The sequence below is a fragment of the Clavelina lepadiformis genome, chromosome 9, assembly GCF_947623445.1.
Source record: "Clavelina lepadiformis chromosome 9, kaClaLepa1.1, whole genome shotgun sequence".
NCBI lineage: Eukaryota > Metazoa > Chordata > Ascidiacea > Aplousobranchia > Clavelinidae > Clavelina > Clavelina lepadiformis.
In genome coordinates, this window is record NC_135248.1 from 8,019,072 (window position 1) to 8,045,732 (window position 26,661).

Consider the following 26,661-nt stretch of genomic DNA (forward strand, 5'->3'; position numbering starts at 1 on the left):
AACGATAACAGACAAACCTTTTATTGGTTAACTGTTATACTTTTATTATTTACTTATTAGACTCTAATAAACATTTTGAGACCCGTTAGAACTTTTTGCAATGTGAATTGCACATTTGGCACCATATAGTTCACAAGGCACTTTTTAGGACCTATATAACTAATGCATAGTGAAAATGTTTTAGTTAAGTTCTTTTAACGATAACAGACAAACCTTTTATTGGTTAACTGTTATACTTTTATTATTTACTTATTAGACTCTATTAAACATTTTGAGACCCGTTAGAACTTTTTGCAATGTGAATTGCACATTTGGCACCATATAGTTCACAAGGCACTTTTTAGGACCTATATAACTAATGTATAGTGCAAATTTTTTAGTTAAGTTCCTTTAACGATAACAGACAAACCTTTTATTGGTTAACTGTTATACTTTTATTATTTACTTATTAGACTCTAATAAACATTTTGAGACCCGTTAGAACTTTTTGCAATGTGAATTGCACATTTGGCACCATATAGTTCACAAGGCACTTTTTAGGACATATATAACTAATGTATAGTGCAAATTTTTTAGTTAAGTTCCTTTAACGATAACAGACAAACCTTTTATTGGTTAACTGTTATACTTTTATTATTTACTTATTAGACTCTAATAAACATTTTGAGACACGTTAGAACTTTTTGCAATGTGAATTGCACATTTGGCACCATATAGTTCACAAGGCACTTTTTAGGACCTATATAACTAATGCATAGTGCAAATGTTTTAGTTAAGTTCTTTTAACGATAACAGACAAACCTTTTATTGGTTAACTGTTATACTTTTATTATTTACTTATTAGACTCTAATAAACATTTTGAGACCCGTTAGAACTTTTTGCAATGTGAATTGCACATTTGGCACCAAATAGATCACAAGGCACTTTTTAGGACCTATATAACTAATGTATAGTGCAAATTTTTTAGTTAAGTTCATTTAACGATAACAGACAAACCTTTTATTAGTTAACTGTTATACTTTTATTATTTACTTATTAGACTCTAATAAACATTTTGAGACCCGTTAGAACTTTTTGCAATGTGAATTGCACATTTGGCACCATATAGTTTACAAGGCACTTTTTAGGACCTATATAACTAATGTATAGTGCAAATTTTTTAGTTAAGTTCCTTTAACGATAACAGACAAACCTTTTATTGGTTAACTGTTATACTTTTATTATTTACTTATTAGACTCTAATAAACATTTTGAGACCCGTTAGAACTTTTTGCAATGTGAATTGCACATTTGTCACCATATAGTTCACAAGGCACTTTTTAGGACCTATATAACTAATGCATAGTGCAAATGTTTTAGTTAAGTTCTTTTAACGATAACAGACAAACCTTTTATTGGTTAACTGTTATACTTTTATTATTTACTTATTAGACTCTAATAAACATTTTGAGACCCGTTAGAACTTTTTGCAATGTGAATTGCACATTTGGCACCATATAGTTCACAAGGCACTTTTTAGGACCTATATAACTAATGTATAGTGCAAATTTTTTAGTTAAGTTCCTTTAACGATAACAGACAAACCTTTTATTGGTTAACTGTTATACTTTTATTATTTACTTATTAGACTCTAATAAACATTTTGAGACCCGTTAGAACTTTTTGCAATGTGAATTGCACATTTGGCACCATATAGTTTACAAGGCACTTTTTAGGACCTATATAACTAATGTATAGTGCAAATTTTTTAGTTAAGTTCCTTTAACGATAACAGACAAACCTTTTCTTGGTTAACTGTTATACTTTTATTATTTACTTATTAGACTCTATTAAACATTTTGAGACCCGTTAGAACTTTTTGCAATGTGAATTGCACATTTGGCACCATATAGTTCACAAGGCACTTTTTAGGACCTATATAACTAATGTATAGTGCAAATTTTTTAGTTAAGTTCCTTTAACGATAACAGACAAACCTTTTATTGGTTAACTGTTATACTTTTATTATTTACTTATTAGACTCTAATAAACATTTTGAGACCCGTTAGAACTTTTTGCAATGTGAATTGCACATTTGGCACCATATAGTTCACAAGGCACTTTTTAGGACCTATATAACTAATGTATAGTGCAAATTTTTTAGTTACGTTCTTTTAACGATAACAGACAAACCTTTTATTGGTTAACTGTTATACTTTTATTATTTACTTATTAGACTCTAATAAACATTTTGAGACCCGTTAGAACTTTTTGCAATGTGAATTGCACATTTGGCACCATATAGTTCACAAGGCACTTTTTAGGACCTATATAACTAATGTATAGTGCAAATTTTTTAGTTAAGTTCCTTTAACGATAACAGACAAACCTTTTATTGGTTAACTGTTATACTTTTATTATTTACTTATTAGACTCTAATAAACATTTTGAGACCCGTTAGAACTTTTTGCAATGTGAATTGTACATTTGGCCCCATATAGTTTACAAGGCACTTTTTAGGACCTATATAACTAATGTATAGTGCAAATTTTTTAGTTAAGTTCCTTTAACGATAACAGACAAACCTTTTATTGGTTAACTGTTATACTTTTATTATTTACTTATTAGACTCTATTAAACATTTTGAGACCCGTTAGAACTTTTTGCAATGTGAATTGCACATTTGGCACCATATAGTTCACAAGGCACTTTTTAGGACCTATATAACTAATGCATAGTGCAAATGTTTTAGTTAAGTTCTTTTAACGATAACAGACAAACCTTTTATTGGTTAACTGTTATACTTTTATTATTTACTTATTAGACTCTAATAAACATTTTGAGACCCGTTAGAACTTTTTGCAATGTGAATTGCACATTTGGCACCATATAGTTCACAAGGCACTTTTTAGGACCTATATAACTAATGTATAGTGCAAATTTTTTAGTTAAGTTCTTTTAACGATAACAGAAAAACCTTTTATTGGTTAACTGTTATACTTTTATTATTTACTTATTAGACTCTAATAAACATTTTGAGACCCGTTAGAACTTTTTGCAATGTGAATTGCACATTTGGCACCATATAGTTCACAAGGCACTTTTTAGGACCTATATAACTAAAGTATAGTGCAAATTTTTTAGTTAAGTTCTTTTAACGATAACAGACAAACCTTTTATTGGTTAACTGTTATACTTTTATTATTTACTTATTAGACTCTAATAAACATTTTGAGACCCGTTAGAACTTTTTGCAATGTGAATTGCACATTTGGCACCATATAGTTCACAAGGCACTTTTTAGGACCTATATAACTAATGTATAGTGCAAATTTTTTAGTTAAGTTCCTTTAACGATAACAGACAAATCTTTTATTGGTTAACTGTTATACTTTTATTATTTACTTATTAGACTCTAATAAACATTTTGATAGCCGTTAGAACTTTTTACTATGTGAATTGCACATTTGGCACCATATAGCTCACAAGGCACTTTTTAGGACCTATATAATTAATGTATAGTGCAAATTTTTTAGTTAAGTTCTTTAACGATAACAGACAAACCTTTTATTGGTTAACTGTTATACTTTTATTATTTACTTATTAGACTCTAATAAACATTTTGATAGCCGTTAGAACTTTTTACTATGTGAATTGCACATTTGGCACCATATAGTTCACAAGGCACTTTTTAGGACCTATATAACTAATGTATAGTGCACATTTTTTAGTTAAGTTCTTTTAACGATAACAGACAAATCTTTTATTGGTTAACTTTTATACTTTTATTATTTACTTATTAGACTATAATAAACATTTTGAGACCCGTTAGAACTTTATGCAATGTGAATTGCACATTTGGCACCATATAGTTCACAAGGCACTTTTAAGGACCTATATAACTAATGTATAGAGCAAATTTTTTAGTTAAGTTCTTTTAACGATAACAAACAAACCTTTTATTGGTTAACTGTTATACTTTTATTATTTACTTATTAGATTCTATTAAACATTTTGAGAGCCGTTAGAACTTTTTGCAATGTGAATTGCACATTTGGCACCATATAGTTCACAAGGCACTTTTTAGGACATATATAACTAATGTATAGTGCAAATTTTTTAGTTAAGTTCCTTAACGATAACAGACAAACCTTTTATTGGTTAACTGTTATACTTTTATTATTTACTTATTAGACTCTATTAAACATTTTGAGAGCCGTTAGAACTTTTTGCAATGTGAATTGCACATTTGGCACCATATAGTTCACAAGGCACTTTTTAGGACCTATATAACTAATGTATAGAGCAAATTTTTTAGTTAAGTTCTTTAACGATAACAGACAAACCTTTTATTGGTTAACTGTTATACTTTTATTATTTACTTATTAGACTCTAATAAACATTTTGAGAGCCGTTAGAACTTTTTGCTATGTGAATTGCACATTTGGCACCATATAGTTCACAAGGCACTTTTTAGGACCTATATAACTAATGTATAGTGCAAATTTTTTAGTTAAGTTCCTTTAACGATAACAGACAAATCTTTTATTGGTTAACTTTTATACTTTTATTATTTACTTATTAGACTCTAATAAACATTTTGAGACCCGTTAGAACTTTTTGCAATGTGAATTGCACATTTGGCATCATATAGTTCACAAGGCACTTTTTAGGACCTATATAACTAATGTATAGTGCAAATTTTTTAGTTAAGTTCCTTTAACGATAACAGACAAACCTTTTATTGGTTAACTGTTATACTTTTATTATTTACTTATTAGACTCTAATAAACATTTTGAGACCCGTTAGAACTTTTTGCAATGTGAATTGCACATTTGGCACCATATAGTTCACAAGGCACTTTTTAGGACCTATATAACTAATGCATAGTGAAAATGTTTTAGTTAAGTTCTTTTAACGATAACAGACAAACCTTTTATTGGTTAACTGTTATACTTTTATTATTTACTTATTAGACTCTATTAAACATTTTGAGACCCGTTAGAACTTTTTGCAATGTGAATTGCACATTTGGCACCATATAGTTCACAAGGCACTTTTTAGGACCGATATAACTAATGTATAGTGCAAATTTTTTAGTTAAGTTCCTTTAACGATAACAGACAAACCTTTTATTGGTTAACTGTTATACTTTTATTATTTACTTATTAGACTCTAATAAACATTTTGAGACCCGTTAGAACTTTTTGCAATGTGAATTGCACATTTGGCACCATATAGTTCACAAGGCACTTTTTAGGACCTATATAACTAATGCATAGTGCAAATGTTTTAGTTAAGTTCCTTTAACGATAACAGACAAACCTTTTATTGGTTAACTGTTATACTTTTATTATTTACTTATTAGACTCTAATAAACATTTTGAGACCCGTTAGAACTTTTTGCAATGTGAATTGCACATTTGGCACCATATAGTTCACAAGGCACTTTTTAGGACCTATATAACTAATGTATAGTGCAAATTTTTTAGTTAAGTTCCTTTAACGATAACAGACAAACCTTTTATTGGTTAACTGTTATACTTTTATTATTTACTTATTAGACTCTAATAAACATTTTGAGACCCGTTAGAACTTTTTGCAATGTGAATTGCACATTTGGCACCATATAGTTCACAAGGCACTTTTTAGGACCTATATAACTAATGTATAGTGCAAATTTTTTAGTTAAGTTCCTTTAACGATAACAGACAAACCTTTTATTGGTTAACTGTTATACTTTTATTATTTACTTATTAGACTCTAATAAACATTTTGAGACACGTTAGAACTTTTTGCAATGTGAATTGCACATTTGGCACCATATAGTTCACAAGGCACTTTTTAGGACCTATATAACTAATGCATAGTGCAAATGTTTTAGTTAAGTTCTTTTAACGATAACAGACAAACCTTTTATTGGTTAACTGTTATACTTTTATTATTTACTTATTAGACTCTAATAAACATTTTGAGACCCGTTAGAACTTTTTGCAATGTGAATTGCACATTTGGCACCAAATAGATCACAAGGCACTTTTAGGACCTATATAACTAATGTATAGTGCAAATTTTTTAGTTAAGTTCATTTAACGATAACAGACAAACCTTTTATTAGTTAACTGTTATACTTTTATTATTTACTTATTAGACTCTAATAAACATTTTGAGACCCGTTAGAACTTTTTGCAATGTGAATTGCACATTTGGCACCATATAGTTTACAAGGCACTTTTTAGGACCTATATAACTAATGTATAGTGCAAACTTTTTAGTTAAGTTCCTTTAACGATAACAGACAAACCTTTTATTGGTTAACTGTTATACTTTTATTATTTACTTATTAGACTCTAATAAACATTTTGAGACCCGTTAGAACTTTTTGCAATGTGAATTGCACATTTGTCACCATATAGTTCACAAGGCACTTTTTAGGACCTATATAACTAATGCATAGTGCAAATGTTTTAGTTAAGTTCTTTTAACGATAACAGACAAACCTTTTATTGGTTAACTGTTATACTTTTATTATTTACTTATTAGACTCTAATAAACATTTTGAGACCCGTTAGAACTTTTTGCAATGTGAATTGCACATTTGGCACCATATAGTTCACAAGGCACTTTTTAGGACCTATATAACTAATGTATAGTGCAAATTTTTTAGTTAAGTTCCTTTAACGATAACAGACAAACCTTTTATTGGTTAACTGTTATACTTTTATTATTTACTTATTAGACTCTAATAAACATTTTGAGACCCGTTAGAACTTTTTGCAATGTGAATTGCACATTTGGCACCATATAGTTTACAAGGCACTTTTTAGGACCTATATAACTAATGTATAGTGCAAATTTTTTAGTTAAGTTCCTTTAACGATAACAGACAAACCTTTTCTTGGTTAACTGTTATACTTTTATTATTTACTTATTAGACTCTATTAAACATTTTGAGACCCGTTAGAACTTTTTGCAATGTGAATTGCACATTTGGCACCATATAGTTCACAAGGCACTTTTTAGGACCTATATAACTAATGCATAGTGCAAATGTTTTAGTTAAGTTCTTTTAACGATAACAGACAAACCTTTTATTGGTTAACTGTTATACTTTTATTATTTACTTATTAGACTCTAATAAACATTTTGAGACCCGTTAGAACTTTTTGCAATGTGAATTGCACATTTGGCACCATATAGTTCACAAGGCACTTTTTAGGACCTATATAACTAATGTATAGTGCAAATTTTTTAGTTAAGTTCCTTTAACGATAACAGACAAATCTTTTATTGGTTAACTGTTATACTTTTATTATTTACTTATTAGACTCTAATAAACATTTTGAGACCCGTTAGAACTTTTTGCAATGTGAATTGCACATTTGGCACCATATAGTTCACAAGGCACTTTTTAGGACCTATATAACTAATGTATAGTGCAAATTTTTTAGTTACGTTCTTTTAACGATAACAGACAAACCTTTTATTGGTTAACTGTTATACTTTTATTATTTACTTATTAGACTCTAATAAACATTTTGAGACCCGTTAGAACTTTTTGCAATGTGAATTGCACATTTGGCACCATATAGTTCACAAGGCACTTTTTAGGACCTATATAACTAATGTATAGTACAAATTTTTTAGTTAAGTTCTTTTAACGATAACAGACAAACCTTTTATTGGTTAACTGTTATACTTTTATTATTTACTTATTAGACTCTAATAAACATTTTGAGACCCGTTAGAACTTTTTGCAATGTGAATTGCACATTTGGCACCATATAGTTCACAAGGCACTTTTTAGGACCTATATAACTAATGCATAGTGCAAATGTTTTAGTTAAGTTCTTTTAACGATAACAGACAAACCTTTTATTGGTTAACTGTTATACTTTTATTATTTACTTATTAGACTCTATTAAACATTTTGAGACCCGTTAGAACTTTTTGCAATGTGAATTGCACATTTGGCACCATATAGTTCACAAGGCACTTTTTAGGACCGATATAACTAATGTATAGTGCAAATTTTTTAGTTAAGTTCCTTTAACGATAACAGACAAACCTTTTATTGGTTAACTGTTATACTTTTATTATTTACTTATTAGACTCTATTAAACATTTTGAGACCCGTTAGAACTTTTTGCAATGTGAATTGCACATTTGGCACCATATAGTTCACAAGGCACTTTTTAGGACCTATATAACTAATGCATAGTGCAAATGTTTTAGTTAAGTTCCTTTAACGATAACAGACAAACCTTTTATTGGTTAACTGTTATACTTTTATTATTTACTTATTAGACTCTAATAAACATTTTGAGACCCGTTAGAACTTTTTGCAATGTGAATTGCACATTTGGCACCATATAGTTCACAAGGCACTTTTTAGGACCTATATAACTAATGTATAGTGCAAATTTTTTAGTTAAGTTCCTTTAACGATAACAGACAAACCTTTTATTGGTTAACTGTTATACTTTTATTATTTACTTATTAGACTCTAATAAACATTTTGAGACCCGTTAGAACTTTTTGCAATGTGAATTGCACATTTGGCACCATATAGTTCACAAGGCACTTTTTAGGACCTATATAACTAATGTATAGTGCAAATTTTTTAGTTAAGTTCCTTTAACGATAACAGACAAACCTTTTATTGGTTAACTGTTATACTTTTATTATTTACTTATTAGACTCTAATAAACATTTTGAGACACGTTAGAACTTTTTGCAATGTGAATTGCACATTTGGCACCATATAGTTCACAAGGCACTTTTTAGGACCTATATAACTAATGCATAGTGCAAATGTTTTAGTTAAGTTCTTTTAACGATAACAGACAAACCTTTTATTGGTTAACTGTTATACTTTTATTATTTACTTATTAGACTCTAATAAACATTTTGAGACCCGTTAGAACTTTTTGCAATGTGAATTGCACATTTGGCACCAAATAGATCACAAGGCACTTTTTAGGACCTATATAACTAATGTATAGTGCAAATTTTTTAGTTAAGTTCATTTAACGATAACAGACAAACCTTTTATTAGTTAACTGTTATACTTTTATTATTTACTTATTAGACTCTAATAAACATTTTGAGACCCGTTAGAACTTTTTGCAATGTGAATTGCACATTTGGCACCATATAGTTTACAAGGCACTTTTTAGGACCTATATAACTAATGTATAGTGCAAATTTTTTAGTTAAGTTCCTTTAACGATAACAGACAAACCTTTTATTGGTTAACTGTTATACTTTTATTATTTACTTATTAGACTCTAATAAACATTTTGAGACCCGTTAGAACTTTTTGCAATGTGAATTGCACATTTGTCACCATATAGTTCACAAGGCACTTTTTAGGACCTATATAACTAATGCATAGTGCAAATGTTTTAGTTAAGTTCTTTTAACGATAACAGACAAACCTTTTATTGGTTAACTGTTATACTTTTATTATTTACTTATTAGACTCTAATAAACATTTTGAGACCCGTTAGAACTTTTTGCAATGTGAATTGCACATTTGGCACCATATAGTTCACAAGGCACTTTTTAGGACCTATATAACTAATGTATAGTGCAAATTTTTTAGTTAAGTTCCTTTAACGATAACAGACAAACCTTTTATTGGTTAACTGTTATACTTTTATTATTTACTTATTAGACTCTAATAAACATTTTGAGACCCGTTAGAACTTTTTGCAATGTGAATTGCACATTTGGCACCATATAGTTTACAAGGCACTTTTTAGGACCTATATAACTAATGTATAGTGCAAATTTTTTAGTTAAGTTCCTTTAACGATAACAGACAAACCTTTTCTTGGTTAACTGTTATACTTTTATTATTTACTTATTAGACTCTATTAAACATTTTGAGACCCGTTAGAACTTTTTGCAATGTGAATTGCACATTTGGCACCATATAGTTCACAAGGCACTTTTTAGGACCTATATAACTAATGTATAGTGCAAATTTTTTAGTTAAGTTCCTTTAACGATAACAGACAAACCTTTTATTGGTTAACTGTTATACTTTTATTATTTACTTATTAGACTCTAATAAACATTTTGAGACCCGTTAGAACTTTTTGCAATGTGAATTGCACATTTGGCACCATATAGTTCACAAGGCACTTTTTAGGACCTATATAACTAATGTATAGTGCAAATTTTTTAGTTACGTTCTTTTAACGATAACAGACAAACCTTTTATTGGTTAACTGTTATACTTTTATTATTTACTTATTAGACTCTAATAAACATTTTGAGACCCGTTAGAACTTTTTGCAATGTGAATTGCACATTTGGCACCAAATAGATCACAAGGCACTTTTTAGGACCTATATAACTAATGTATAGTGCAAATTTTTTAGTTAAGTTCATTTAACGATAACAGACAAACCTTTTATTAGTTAACTGTTATACTTTTATTATTTACTTATTAGACTCTAATAAACATTTTGAGACCCGTTAGAACTTTTTGCAATGTGAATTGCACATTTGTCACCATATAGTTCACAAGGCACTTTTTAGGACCTATATAACTAATGCATAGTGCAAATGTTTTAGTTAAGTTCTTTTAACGATAACAGACAAACCTTTTATTGGTTAACTGTTATACTTTTATTATTTACTTATTAGACTCTAATAAACATTTTGAGACCCGTTAGAACTTTTTGCAATGTGAATTGCACATTTGGCACCATATAGTTCACAAGGCACTTTTTAGGACCTATATAACTAATGTATAGTGCAAATTTTTTAGTTAAGTTCCTTTAACGATAACAGACAAACCTTTTATTGGTTAACTGTTATACTTTTATTATTTACTTATTAGACTCTAATAAACATTTTGAGACCCGTTAGAACTTTTTGCAATGTGAATTGCACATTTGGCCCCATATAGTTTACAAGGCACTTTTTAGGACCTATATAACTAATGTATAGTGCAAATTTTTTAGTTAAGTTCCTTTAACGATAACAGACAAACCTTTTATTGGTTAACTGTTATACTTTTATTATTTACTTATTAGACTCTATTAAACATTTTGAGACCCGTTAGAACTTTTTGCAATGTGAATTGCACATTTGGCACCATATAGTTCACAAGGCACTTTTTAGGACCTATATAACTAATGCATAGTGCAAATGTTTTAGTTAAGTTCTTTTAACGATAACAGACAAACCTTTTATTGGTTAACTGTTATACTTTTATTATTTACTTATTAGACTCTAATAAACATTTTGAGACCCGTTAGAACTTTTTGCAATGTGAATTGCACATTTGGCACCATATAGTTCACAAGGCACTTTTTAGGACCTATATAACTAATGTATAGTGCAAATTTTTTAGTTAAGTTCCTTTAACGATAACAGACAAACCTTTTATTGGTTAACTGTTATACTTTTATTATTTACTTATTAGACTCTAATAAACATTTTGAGACCCGTTAGAACTTTTTGCAATGTGAATTGCACATTTGGCACCATATAGTTCACAAGGCACTTTTTAGGACCTATATAACTAATGTATAGTGCAAATTTTTTAGTTACGTTCTTTTAACGATAACAGACAAACCTTTTATTGGTTAACTGTTATACTTTTATTATTTACTTATTAGACTCTAATAAACATTTTGAGACCCGTTAGAACTTTTTGCAATGTGAATTGCACATTTGGCACCATATAGTTCACAAGGCACTTTTTAGGACCTATATAACTAATGCATAGTGCAAATGTTTTAGTTAAGTTCCTTTAACGATAACAGACAAACCTTTTATTGGTTAACTGTTATACTTTTATTATTTACTTATTAGACTCTAATAAACATTTTGAGACCCGTTAGAACTTTTTGCAATGTGAATTGCACATTTGGCACCATATAGTTCACAAGGCACTTTTTAGGACCTATATAACTAATGTATAGTGCAAATTTTTTAGTTAAGTTCCTTTAACGATAACAGACAAACCTTTTATTGGTTAACTGTTATACTTTTATTATTTACTTATTAGACTCTAATAAACATTTTGAGACCCGTTAGAACTTTTTGCAATGTGAATTGCACATTTGGCACCAAATAGATCACAAGGCACTTTTTAGGACCTATATAACTAATGTATAGTGCAAATTTTTTAGTTAAGTTCATTTAACGATAACAGACAAACCTTTTATTAGTGAACTGTTATACTTTTATTGTTTACTTATTAGACTCTAATAAACATTTTGAGACCCGTTAGAACTTTTTGCAATGTGAATTGCACATTTGGCACCATATAGTTTACAAGGCACTTTTTAGGACCTATATAACTAATGTATAGTGCAAATTTTTTAGTTAAGTTCCTTTAACGATAACAGACAAACCTTTTATTGGTTAACTGTTATACTTTTATTATTTACTTATTAGACTCTAATAAACATTTTGAGACCCGTTAGAACTTTTTGCAATGTGAATTGCACATTTGTCACCATATAGTTCACAAGGCACTTTTTAGGACCTATATAACTAATGCATAGTGCAAATGTTTTAGTTAAGTTCTTTTAACGATAACAGACAAACCTTTTATTGGTTAACTGTTATACTTTTATTATTTACTTATTAGACTCTAATAAACATTTTGAGACCCGTTAGAACTTTTTGCAATGTGAATTGCACATTTGGCACCATATAGTTCACAAGGCACTTTTTAGGACCTATATAACTAATGTATAGTGCAAATTTTTTAGTTAAGTTCCTTTAACGATAACAGACAAACCTTTTATTGGTTAACTGTTATACTTTTATTATTTACTTATTAGACTCTAATAAACATTTTGAGACCCGTTAGAACTTTTTGCAATGTGAATTGCACATTTGGCACCATATAGTTTACAAGGCACTTTTTAGGACCTATATAACTAATGTATAGTGCAAATTTTTTAGTTAAGTTCCTTTAACGATAACAGACAAACCTTTTATTGGTTAACTGTTATACTTTTATTATTTACTTATTAGACTCTATTAAACATTTTGAGACCCGTTAGAACTTTTTGCAATGTGAATTGCACATTTGGCACCATATAGTTCACAAGGCACTTTTTAGGACCTATATAACTAATGTATAGTGCAAATTTTTTAGTTAAGTTCCTTTAACGATAACAGACAAACCTTTTATTGGTTAACTGTTATACTTTTATTATTTACTTATTAGACTCTAATAAACATTTTGAGACCCGTTAGAACTTTTTGCAATGTGAATTGCACATTTGGCACCATATAGTTCACAAGGCACTTTTTAGGACCTATATAACTAATGTATAGTGCAAATTTTTTAGTTACGTTCTTTTAACGATAACAGACAAACCTTTTATTGGTTAACTGTTATACTTTTATTATTTACTTATTAGACTCTAATAAACATTTTGAGACCCGTTAGAACTTTTTGCAATGTGAATTGCACATTTGGCACCATATAGTTCACAAGGCACTTTTTAGGACCTATATAACTAATGTATAGTGCAAATTTTTTAGTTAAGTTCTTTTAACGATAACAGACAAACCTTTTATTGGTTAACTGTTATACTTTTATTATTTACTTATTAGACTCTAATAAACATTTTGAGACCCGTTAGAACTTTTTGCAATGTGAATTGCACATTTGGCACCAAATAGATCACAAGGCACTTTTTAGGACCTATATAACTAATGTATAGTGCAAATTTTTTAGTTAAGTTCATTTAACGATAACAGACAAACCTTTTATTAGTTAACTGTTATACTTTTATTATTTACTTATTAGACTCTAATAAACATTTTGAGACCCGTTAGAACTTTTTGCAATGTGAATTGCACATTTGTCACCATATAGTTCACAAGGCACTTTTTAGGACCTATATAACTAATGCATAGTGCAAATGTTTTAGTTAAGTTCTTTTAACGATAACAGACAAACCTTTTATTGGTTAACTGTTATACTTTTATTATTTACTTATTAGACTCTAATAAACATTTTGAGACCCGTTAGAACTTTTTGCAATGTGAATTGCACATTTGGCACCATATAGTTCACAAGGCACTTTTTAGGACCTATATAACTAATGTATAGTGCAAATTTTTTAGTTAAGTTCCTTTAACGATAACAGACAAACCTTTTATTGGTTAACTGTTATACTTTTATTATTTACTTATTAGACTCTAATAAACATTTTGAGACCCGTTAGAACTTTTTGCAATGTGAATTGCACATTTGGCCCCATATAGTTTACAAGGCACTTTTTAGGACCTATATAACTAATGTATAGTGCAAATTTTTTAGTTAAGTTCCTTTAACGATAACAGACAAACCTTTTATTGGTTAACTGTTATACTTTTATTATTTACTTATTAGACTCTATTAAACATTTTGAGACCCGTTAGAACTTTTTGCAATGTGAATTGCACATTTGGCACCATATAGTTCACAAGGCACTTTTTAGGACCTATATAACTAATGCATAGTGCAAATGTTTTAGTTAAGTTCTTTTAACGATAACAGACAAACCTTTTATTGGTTAACTGTTATACTTTTATTATTTACTTATTAGACTCTAATAAACATTTTGAGACCCGTTAGAACTTTTTGCAATGTGAATTGCACATTTGGCACCATATAGTTCACAAGGCACTTTTTAGGACCTATATAACTAATGTATAGTGCAAATTTTTTAGTTAAGTTCCTTTAACGATAACAGACAAACCTTTTATTGGTTAACTGTTATACTTTTATTATTTACTTATTAGACTCTAATAAACATTTTGAGACCCGTTAGAACTTTTTGCAATGTGAATTGCACATTTGGCACCATATAGTTCACAAGGCACTTTTTAGGACCTATATAACTAATGTATAGTGCAAATTTTTTAGTTACGTTCTTTTAACGATAACAGACAAACCTTTTATTGGTTAACTGTTATACTTTTATTATTTACTTATTAGACTCTAATAAACATTTTGAGACCCGTTAGAACTTTTTGCAATGTGAATTGCACATTTGGCACCATATAGTTCACAAGGCACTTTTTAGGACCTATATAACTAATGCATAGTGCAAATGTTTTAGTTAAGTTCCTTTAACGATAACAGACAAACCTTTTATTGGTTAACTGTTATACTTTTATTATTTACTTATTAGACTCTAATAAACATTTTGAGACCCGTTAGAACTTTTTGCAATGTGAATTGCACATTTGGCACCATATAGTTCACAAGGCACTTTTTAGGACCTATATAACTAATGTATAGTGCAAATTTTTTAGTTAAGTTCCTTTAACGATAACAGACAAACCTTTTATTGGTTAACTGTTATACTTTTATTATTTACTTATTAGACTCTAATAAACATTTTGAGACCCGTTAGAACTTTTTGCAATGTGAATTGCACATTTGGCACCAAATAGATCACAAGGCACTTTTTAGGACCTATATAACTAATGTATAGTGCAAATTTTTTAGTTAAGTTCATTTAACGATAACAGACAAACCTTTTATTAGTTAACTGTTATACTTTTATTGTTTACTTATTAGACTCTAATAAACATTTTGAGACCCGTTAGAACTTTTTGCAATGTGAATTGCACATTTGGCACCATATAGTTTACAAGGCACTTTTTAGGACCTATATAACTAATGTATAGTGCAAATTTTTTAGTTAAGTTTCTTTAACGATAACAGACAAACCTTTTATTGGTTAACTGTTATACTTTTATTATTTACTTATTAGACTCTAATAAACATTTTGAGACCCGTTAGAACTTTTTGCAATGTGAATTGCACATTTGTCACCATATAGTTCACAAGGCACTTTTTAGGACCTATATAACTAATGCATAGTGCAAATGTTTTAGTTAAGTTCTTTTAACGATAACAGACAAACCTTTTATTGGTTAACTGTTATACTTTTATTATTTACTTATTAGACTCTAATAAACATTTTGAGACCCGTTAGAACTTTTTGCAATGTGAATTGCACATTTGGCACCATATAGTTCACAAGGCACTTTTTAGGACCTATATAACTAATGTATAGTGCAAATTTTTTAGTTAAGTTCCTTTAACGATAACAGACAAACCTTTTATTGGTTAACTGTTATACTTTTATTATTTACTTATTAGACTCTAATAAACATTTTGAGACCCGTTAGAACTTTTTGCAATGTGAATTGCACATTTGGCACCATATAGTTTACAAGGCACTTTTTAGGACCTATATAACTAATGTATAGTGCAAATTTTTTAGTTAAGTTCCTTTAACGATAACAGACAAACCTTTTCTTGGTTAACTGTTATACTTTTATTATTTACTTATTAGACTCTATTAAACATTTTGAGACCCGTTAGAACTTTTTGCAATGTGAATTGCACATTTGGCACCATATAGTTCACAAGGCACTTTTTAGGACCTATATAACTAATGTATAGTGCAAATTTTTTAGTTAAGTTCCTTTAACGATAACAGACAAACCTTTTATTGGTTAACTGTTATACTTTTATTATTTACTTATTAGACTCTAATAAACATTTTGAGACCCGTTAGAACTTTTTGCAATGTGAATTGCACATTTGGCACCATATAGTTCACAAGGCACTTTTTAGGACCTATATAACTAATGTATAGTGCAAATTTTTTAGTTACGTTCTTTTAACGATAACAGACAAACCTTTTATTGGTTAACTGTTATACTTTTATTATTTACTTATTAGACTCTAATAAACATTTTGAGACCCGTTAGAACTTTTTGCAATGTGAATTGCACATTTGGCACCATATAGTTCACAAGGCACTTTTTAGGACCTATATAACTAATGTATAGTGCAAATTTTTTAGTTAAGTTCTTTTAACGATAACAGACAAACCTTTTATTGGTTAACTGTTATACTTTTATTATTTACTTATTAGACTCTAATAAACATTTTGAGACCCGTTAGAACTTTTTGCAATGTGAATTGCACATTTGGCACCAAATAGATCACAAGGCACTTTTTAGGACCTATATAACTAATGTATAGTGCAAATTTTTTAGTTAAGTTCATTTAACGATAACAGACAAACCTTTTATTAGTTAACTGTTATACTTTTATTATTTACTTATTAGACTCTAATAAACATTTTGAGACCCGTTAGAACTTTTTGCAATGTGAATTGCACATTTGTCACCATATAGTTCACAAGGCACTTTTTAGGACCTATATAACTAATGCATAGTGCAAATGTTTTAGTTAAGTTCCTTTAACGATAACAGACAAACCTTTTATTGGTTAACTGTTATACTTTTATTATTTACTTATTAGACTCTAATAAACATTTTGAGACCCGTTAGAACTTTTTGCAATGTGAATTGCACATTTGGCACCATATAGTTCACAAGGCACTTTTTAGGACCTATATAACTAATGTATAGTGCAAATTTTTTAGTTAAGTTCCTTTAACGATAACAGACAAACCTTTTATTGGTTAACTGTTATACTTTTATTATTTACTTATTAGACTCTAATAAACATTTTGAGACCCGTTAGAACTTTTTGCAATGTGAATTGCACATTTGGCCCCATATAGTTTACAAGGCACTTTTTAGGACCTATATAACTAATGTATAGTGCAAATTTTTTAGTTAAGTTCCTTTAACGATAACAGACAAACCTTTTATTGGTTAACTGTTATACTTTTATTATTTACTTATTAGACTCTATTAAACATTTTGAGACCCGTTAGAACTTTTTGCAATGTGAATTGCACATTTGGCACCATATAGTTCACAAGGCACTTTTTAGGACCTATATAACTAATGCATAGTGCAAATGTTTTAGTTAAGTTCTTTTAACGATAACAGACAAACCTTTTATTGGTTAACTGTTATACTTTTATTATTTACTTATTAGACTCTAATAAACATTTTGAGACCCGTTAGAACTTTTTGCAATGTGAATTGCACATTTGGCACCATATAGTTCACAAGGCACTTTTTAGGACCTATATAACTAATGTATAGTGCAAATTTTTTAGTTAAGTTCCTTTAACGATAACAAACAAACCTTTTATTGGTTAACTGTTATACTTTTATTATTTACTTATTAGACTCTAATAAACATTTTGAGACCCGTTAGAACTTTTTGCAATGTGAATTGCACATTTGGCACCATATAGTTCACAAGGCACTTTTTAGGACCTATATAACTAATGTATAGTGCAAATTTTTTAGTTACGTTCTTTTAACGATAACAGACAAACCTTTTATTGGTTAACTGTTATACTTTTATTATTTACTTATTAGACTCTAATAAACATTTTGAGACCCGTTAGAACTTTTTGCAATATGAATTGCACATTTGGCACCATATAGTTCACAAGGCACTTTTTAGGACCTATATAACTAATGTATAGTGCAAATTTTTTAGTTAAGTTCTTTTAACGATAACAGACAAACCTTTTATTGGTTAACTGTTATACTTTTATTATTTACTTATTAGACTCTAATAAACATTTTGAGACCCGTTAGAACTTTTTGCAATGTGAATTGCACATTTGGCACCATATAGTTCACAAGGCACTTTTTAGGACCTATATAACTAAAGTATAGTGCAAATTTTTTAGTTAAGTTCTTTTAACGATAACAGACAAACCTTTTATTGGTTAACTGTTATACTTTTATTATTTACTTATTAGACTCTAATAAACATTTTGAGACCCGTTAGAACTTTTTGCAATGTGAATTGCACATTTGGCACCATATAGTTCACAAGGCACTTTTTAGGACCTATATAACTAATGTATAGTGCAAATTTTTTAGTTAAGTTCCTTTAACGATAACAGACAAACCTTTTATTGGTTAACTGTTATACTTTTATTATTTACTTATTAGACTCTAATAAACATTTTGATAGCCGTTAGAACTTTTTACTATGTGAATTGCACATTTGGCACCATATAGCTCACAAGGCACTTTTTAGGACCTATATAATTAATGTATAGTGCAAATTTTTTAGTTAAGTTCTTTAACGATAACAGACAAACCTTTTATTGGTTAACTGTTATACTTTTATTATTTACTTATTAGACTCTAATAAACATTTTGATAGCCGTTAGAACTTTTTACTATATGAATTGCACATTTGGCACCATATAGTTCACAAGGCACTTTTTAGGACCTATATAACTAATGTATAGTGCACATTTTTTAGTTAAGTTCTTTTAACGATAACAGACAAATCTTTTATTGGTTAACTTTTATACTTTTATTATTTACTTATTAGACTATAATAAACATTTTGAGACCCGTTAGAACTTTATGCAATGTGAATTGCACATTTGGCACCATATAGTTCACAAGGCACTTTTAAGGACCTATATAACTAATGTATAGTGCAAATTTTTTAGTTAAGTTCTTTTAACGATAACAAACAAACCTTTTATTGGTTAACTGTTATACTTTTATTATTTACTTATTAGATTCTATTAAACATTTTGAGAGCCGTTAGAACTTTTTGCAATGTGAATTGCACATTTGGCACCATATAGTTCACAAGGCACTTTTTAGGACATATATAACTAATGTATAGTGCAAATTTTTTAGTTAAGTTCCTTAACGATAACAGACAAACCTTTTATTGGTTAACTGTTATACTTTTATTATTTACTTATTAGACTCTATTAAACATTTTGAGAGCCGTTAGAACTTTTTGCAATGTGAATTGCACATTTGGCACCATATAGTTCACAAGGCACTTTTTAGGACCTATATAACTAATGTATAGAGCAAATTTTTTAGTTAAGTTCTTTAACGATAACAGACAAACCTTTTATTGGTTAACTGTTATACTTTTATTATTTACTTATTAGACTCTAATAAACATTTTGAGAGCCGTTAGAACTTTTTGCTATGTGAATTGCACATTTGGCACCATATAGTTCACAAGGCACTTTTTAGGACCTATATAACTAATGTATAGTGCAAATTTTTTAGTTAAGTTCCTTTAACGATAACAGACAAATCTTTTATTGGTTAACTTTTATACTTTTATTATTTACTTATTAGACTCTAATAAACATTTTGAGACCCGTTAGAACTTTTTGCAATGTGAATTGCACATTTGGCATCATATAGTTCACAAGGCACTTTTTAGGACCTATATAACTAATGTATAGTGCAAATTTTTTAGTTAAGTTCCTTTAACGATAACAGACAAACCTTTTATTGGTTAACTGTTATACTTTTATTATTTACTTATTAGACTCTAATAAACATTTTGAGACCCGTTAGAACTTTTTGCAATGTGAATTGCACATTTGGCACCATATAGTTCACAAGGCACTTTTTAGGACCTATATAACTAATGCATAGTGAAAATGTTTTAGTTAAGTTCTTTTAACGATTACAGACAAACCTTTTATTGGTTAACTGTTATACTTTTATTATTTACTTATTAGACTCTATTAAACATTTTGAGACCCGTTAGAACTTTTTGCAATGTGAATTGCACATTTGGCACCATATAGTTCACAAGGCACTTTTTAGGACCGATATAACTAATGTATAGTGCAAATTTTTTAGTTAAGTTCCTTTAACGATAACAGACAAACCTTTTATTGGTTAACTGTTATACTTTTATTATTTACTTATTAGACTCTAATAAACATTTTGAGACCCGTTAGAACTTTTTGCAATGTGAATTGCACATTTGGCACCATATAGTTCACAAGGCACTTTTTAGGACCTATATAACTAATGCATAGTGCAAATGTTTTAGTTAAGTTCCTTTAACGATAACAGACAAACCTTTTATTGGTTAACTGTTATACTTTTATTATTTACTTATTAGACTCTAATAAACATTTTGAGACCCGTTAGAACTTTTTGCAATGTGAATTGCACATTTGGCACCATATAGTTCACAAGGCACTTTTTAGGACCTATATAACTAATGTATAGTGCAAATTTTTTAGTTAAGTTCCTTTAACGATAACAGACAAACCTTTTATTGGTTAACTGTTATACTTTTATTATTTACTTATTAGACTCTAATAAACATTTTGAGACACGTTAGAACTTTTTGCAATGTGAATTGCACATTTGGCACCATATAGTTCACAAGGCACTTTTTAGGACCTATATAACTAATGCATAGTGCAAATGTTTTAGTTAAGTTCTTTTAACGATAACAGACAAACCTTTTATTGGTTAACTGTTATACTTTTATTATTTACTTATTAGACTCTAATAAACATTTTGAGACCCGTTAGAACTTTTTGCAATGTGAATTGCACATTTGGCACCATATAGTTCACAAGGCACTTTTTAGGACCTATATAACTAATGTATAGTGCAAATTTTTTAGTTAAGTTCCTTTAACGATAACAGACAAACCTTTTATTGGTTAACTGTTATACTTTTATTATTTACTTATTAGACTCTAATAAACATTTTGAGACCCGTTAGAACTTTTTGCAATGTGAATTGCACATTTGGCACCATATAGTTTACAAGGCACTTTTTAGGACCTATATAACTAATGTATAGTGCAAATTTTTTAGTTAAGTTCCTTTAACGATAACAGACAAACCTTTTCTTGGTTAACTGTTATACTTTTATTATTTACTTATTAGACTCTATTAAACGTTTTGAGACCCGTTAGAACTTTTTGCAATGTGAATTGCACATTTGGCACCATATAGTTCACAAGGCACTTTTTAGGACCTATATAACTAATGCATAGTGCAAATGTTTTAGTTAAGTTCTTTTAACGATAACAGACAAACCTTTTATTGGTTAACTGTTATACTTTTATTATTTACTTATTAGACTCTAATAAACATTTTGAGACCCGTTAGAACTTTTTGCAATGTGAATTGCACATTTGGCACCATATAGTTCACAAGGCACTTTTTAGGACCTATATAACTAATGTATAGTGCAAATTTTTTAGTTAAGTTCCTTTAACGATAACAGACAAACCTTTTATTGGTTAACTGTTATACTTTTATTATTTACTTATTAGACTCTAATAAACATTTTGAGACCCGTTAGAACTTTTTGCAATGTGAATTGCACATTTGGCACCATATAGTTCACAAGGCACTTTTTAGGACCTATATAACTAATGTATAGTGCAAATTTTTTAGTTACGTTCTTTTAACGATAACAGACAAACCTTTTATTGGTTAACTGTTATACTTTTATTATTTACTTATTAGACTCTAATAAACATTTTGAGACCCGTTAGAACTTTTTGCAATGTGAATTGCACATTTGGCACCATATAGTTCACAAGGCACTTTTTAGGACCTATATAACTAATGTATAGTGCAAATTTTTTAGTTAAGTTCTTTTAACGATAACAGACAAACCTTTTATTGGTTAACTGTTATACTTTTATTATTTACTTATTAGACTCTAATAAACATTTTGAGACCCGTTAGAACTTTTTGCAATGTGAATTGCACATTTGGCACCAAATAGATCACAAGGCACTTTTTAGGACCTATATAACTAATGTATAGTGCAAATTTTTTAGTTAAGTTCATTTAACGATAACAGACAAACCTTTTATTAGTTAACTGTTATACTTTTATTATTTACTTATTAGACTCTAATAAACATTTTGAGACCCGTTAGAACTTTTTGCAATGTGAATTGCACATTTGTCACCATATAGTTCACAAGGCACTTTTTAGGACCTATATAACTAATGCATAGTGCAAATGTTTTAGTTAAGTTCTTTTAACGATAACAGACAAACCTTATATTGGTTAACTGTTATACTTTTATTATTTACTTATTAGACTCTAATAAACATTTTGAGACCCGTTAGAACTTTTTGCAATGTGAATTGCACATTTGGCACCATATAGTTGACAAGGCACTTTTTAGGACCTATATAACTAATGTATAGTGCAAATTTTTTAGTTAAGTTCCTTTAACGATAACAGACAAACCTTTTATTGGTTAACTGTTATACTTTTATTGTTTACTTATTAGACTCTAATAAACATTTTGAGACCCGTTAGAACTTTTTGCAATGTGAATTGCACATTTGGCACCATATAGTTCACAAGGCACTTTTTAGGACCTATATAACTAATGCATAGTGCAAATGTTTTAGTTAAGTTCTTTTAACGATAACAGACAAACCTTTTATTGGTTAACTGTTATACTTTTATTATTTACTTATTAGACTCTAATAAACATTTTGAGACCCGTTAGAACTTTTTGCAATGTGAATTGCACATTTGGCACCAAATAGATCACAAGGCACTTTTTAGGACCTATATAACTAATGTATAGTGCAAATTTTTTAGTTAAGTTCATTTAACGATAACAGACAAACCTTTTATTAGTTAACTGTTATACTTTTATTATTTACTTATTAGACTCTAATAAACATTTTGAGACCCGTTAGAACTTTTTGCAATGTGAATTGCACATTTGTCACCATATAGTTCACAAGGCACTTTTTAGGACCTATATAACTAATGCATAGTGCAAATGTTTTAGTTAAGTTCTTTTAACGATAACAGACAAACCTTTTATTGGTTAACTGTTATACTTTTATTATTTACTTATTAGACTCTAATAAACATTTTGAGACCCGTTAGAACTTTTTGCAATGTGAATTGCACATTTGGCACCATATAGTTCACAAGGCACTTTTTAGGACCTATATAACTAATGTATAGTGCAAATTTTTTAGTTAAGTTCCTTTAACGATAACAGACAAACCTTTTATTGGTTAACTGTTATACTTTTATTATTTACTTATTAGACTCTAATAAACATTTTGAGACCCGTTAGAACTTTTTGCAATGTGAATTGCACATTTGTCACCATATAGTTCACAAGGCACTTTTTAGGACCTATATAACTAATGCATAGTGCAAATGTTTTAGTTAAGTTCTTTTAACGATAACAGACAAACCTTTTATTGGTTAACTGTTATACTTTTATTATTTACTTATTAGACTCTAATAAACATTTTGAGACCCGTTAGAACTTTTTGCAATGTGAATTGCACATTTGGCACCATATAGTTCACAAGGCACTTTTTAGGACCTATATAACTAATGTATAGTGCAAATTTTTTAGTTAAGTTCCTTTAACGATAACAGACAAACCTTTTATTGGTTAACTGTTATACTTTTATTATTTACTTATTAGACTCTAATAAACATTTTGAGACCCGTTAGAACTTTTTGCAATGTGAATTGCACATTTGGCACCATATAGTTTACAAGGCACTTTTTAGGACCTATATAACTAATGTATAGTGCAAATTTTTTAGTTAAGTTCCTTTAACGATAACAAACAAACCTTTTCTTGGTTAACTGTTATACTTTTATTATTTACTTATTAGACTCTAATAAACATTTTGAGACCCGTTAGAACTTTTTGCAATGTGAATTGCACATTTGGCCCCATATAGTTTACAAGGCACTTTTTAGGACCTATATAACTAATGTATAGTGCAAATTTTTTAGTTAAGTTCCTTTAACGATAACAGACAAACCTTTTATTGGTTAACTGTTATACTTTTATTATTTACTTATTAGACTCTATTAAACATTTTGAGACCCGTTAGAACTTTTTGCAATGTGAATTGCACATTTGGCACCATATAGTTCACAAGGCACTTTTTAGGACCTATATAACTAATGCATAGTGCAAATGTTTTAGTTAAGTTCTTTTAACGATAACAGACAAACCTTTTATTGGTTAACTGTTATACTTTTATTATTTACTTATTAGACTCTAATAAACATTTTGAGACCCGTTAGAACTTTTTGCAATGTGAATTGCACATTTGGCACCATATAGTTCACAAGGCACTTTTTAGGACCTATATAACTAATGTATAGTGCAAATTTTTTAGTTAAGTTCCTTTAACGATAACAGACAAACCTTTTATTGGTTAACTGTTATACTTTTATTATTTACTTATTAGACTCTAATAAACATTTTGAGACCCGTTAGAACTTTTTGCAATGTGAATTGCACATTTGGCACCATATAGTTCACAAGGCACTTTTTAGGACCTATATAACTAATGTATAGTGCAAATTTTTTAGTTACGTTCTTTTAACGATAACAGACAAACCTTTTATTGGTTAACTGTTATACTTTTATTATTTACTTATTAGACTCTAATAAACATTTTGAGACCCGTTAGAACTTTTTGCAATGTGAATTGCACATTTGGCACCATATAGTTCACAAGGCACTTTTTAGGACCTATATAACTAAAGTATAGTGCAAATTTTTTAGTTAAGTTCTTTTAACGATAACAGACAAACCTTTTATTGGTTAACTGTTATACTTTTATTATTTACTTATTAGACTCTAATAAACATTTTGAGACCCGTTAGAACTTTTTGCAATGTGAATTGCACATTTGGCACCATATAGTTCACAAGGCACTTTTTAGGACCTATATAACTAATGTATAGTGCAAATTTTTTAGTTAAGTTCCTTTAACGATAACAGACAAATCTTTTATTGGTTAACTGTTATACTTTTATTATTTACTTATTAGACTCTAATAAACATTTTGAGACCCGTTAGAACTTTTTGCAATGTGAATTGCACATTTGGCACCATATAGTTCACAAGGCACTTTTTAGGACCTATATAACTAATGTATAGTGCAAATTTTTTAGTTAAGTTCCTTTAACGATAACAGACAAACCTTTTATTGGTTAACTGTTATACTTTTATTATTTACTTATTAGACTCTAATAAACATTTTGAGACACGTTAGAACTTTTTGCAATGTGAATTGCACATTTGGCACCATACAGTTCACAAGGCACTTTTTAGGACCTATATAACTAATGCATAATGCAAATGTTTTAGTTAAGTTCTTTTAACGATAACAGACAAACCTTTTATTGGTTAACTGTTATACTTTTATTATTTACTTATTAGACTCTAATAAACATTTTGAGACCCGTTAGAACTTTTTGCAATGTGAATTGCACATTTGGCACCAAATAGATCACAAGGCACTTTTTAGGACCTATATAACTAATGTATAGTGCAAATTTTTTAGTTAAGTTCTTTTAACGATAACAGACAAACCTTTTATTAGTTAACTGTTATACTTTTATTATTTACTTATTAGACTCTAATAAACATTTTGAGACCCGTTAGAATGTTTTGCAAAGTGAATTGCACATTTGGCACCATATAGTTCACAAGGCACTTTTTAGGACCTATATAACTAATGTATAGTGCAAATGTTTTAGTTAAGTTCTTTTAAAGATAACAGACAAACCTTTTATTGGTTAACTGTTATACTTTTATTATTTACTTATTAGACTCTAATAAACATTTTGAGACCCGTTAGAACTTTTTGCAATGTGAATTGCACATTTGGCACCATATAGTTCACAAGGCACTTTTTAGGACCTATATATTTAATGTATAGTGCAAATTTTTTAGTTAAGTTCCTTTAACGATAACAGACAAACCTTTTATTGGTTAACTGTTATACTTTTATTATTTACTTATTAGACTCTAATAAACATTTTGAGACCCGTTAGAACTTTTTGCAATGTGAATTGCACATTTGGCACCATATAGTTCACAAGGCACTTTTTAGGACCTATATAACTAATGCATAGTGCAAATGTTTTAGTTAAGTTCTTTTAACGATAACAGA